Below are 1,391 nucleotides of genomic sequence, written 5' to 3'. Positions count from 1 at the left end.
ACACATGATGGTGCTGGACATGCACAGACTCAGGAAGTTTACTTTCCTACACATCCTTTCAAAAGAACTTGTTTCAGGACAGGCTAGTAAAGTGGTGGCATAAACGAGGGCAGTTTCAGCAGCATTCTGAAAGCAGTGGGTCCAACTCAGGAGGAGGGGAGGGGATTCTTAGAAAGTGGAAATAGGAGTAAAAAGAGCGATACCACTGATCAGCAAGATAACAGAGGGCATGGAAGAGGCTTATGAAAAAAAAAGGGCAATTAGAAACTCCCTGAAAGGAGGGTGGGTGGGAGTTTTTCAAGTGGCATATAAAAAAAGCAACCATTTAAATGAGCAGCAAACATATGTGCCCTAAGTAAGATGGCATACAAGAATTAATGGCAAAAAAAAAAGAATTAATGGCATGTAAGAAGGAAGGATCCAGTTGCTAATGATGTTAGAATCTTTAAGAGTCCAGGGGTTGTGATCCTGGCCACGGAGAGGGGAAAAAGAAAAAAGGGGGGAAAAGCCCGCAATTTCAGCACACAAATTGGCTCTGACTAAACAGTATTTATGGAATCATCTTTTACAGGGTACTAAAATTAGAGCTGCCCTTCATCTTGGGCCAGACCAACTTTGGCTTGCTCGGTCTCAAGATATAAGATTCAGGGAGAAGCCGTGCAGGAAGTGCAGAGTGCTGTTACACTGAGGGGATTGTGGCCGGGATTATGTGTTAGTGAATAGAAAATTAATTTGCTCAGTAAACTTTCACCCAAACTACACTAAGAGACATAAATTTTAGGACTCCAAGAGTATGTAAACATTGAGGAGACACTAGTCATTGGTCCACAGCACCGCCTCTCCTCAGCCAGCGGCCAAGTCTCTCCAGTTCTCAGCGTCTCAGCCACATGGCTCTCAGCATGGGCTTCTGCCTTTGTGGGCCAGAAAGCCAGCCTGCTGCTCTGCCTCACAGTCCCTCAAGTCCACATGGCACACCTCTTGCTCTGTTCCACTGGCTCCACGCCAGTCTCTGGTGCCTCCGGTCTTGGCCTCAGACACTTGATAGGAACCTGGAAGGTGCTCTTCTGATGGTCTTGGGCTTTCTCTCTGTGTCCAAGATGGCTCTTATACACAGAGGAAAGGCTTTGATCTTACAGCAAACCATACCTTCATAGAAACAAAGGGTTTGGCTTGGTTCACACCATCTACTAAAGTAGAAGATCTACAGGAGCTACACGATCTCACCCTAATCCTCTCCATTAGTATAGCAGAGAGCTCCCTCCAAAGTGGAGGTGTAGCCACAGGATTGGAGTCCAGAATTAGAATACATCACCTAAGGCAGTAGTTCTCAACCTGTGGGTCGTGACCCCTTTGGGGGTTGAACAATGCTTTCACAGGGGTCGTCTGATTCA

Source organism: Echinops telfairi, unplaced genomic scaffold (genome assembly GCF_000313985.2).
Source record: "Echinops telfairi isolate 266 unplaced genomic scaffold, ASM31398v2 ScPeMD7_443;HRSCAF=831, whole genome shotgun sequence".
Lineage (NCBI taxonomy): Eukaryota > Metazoa > Chordata > Mammalia > Afrosoricida > Tenrecidae > Echinops > Echinops telfairi.
The sequence above is the reverse complement of the archived record's forward strand: the minus strand, read 5'-3'. Positions refer to the sequence as shown.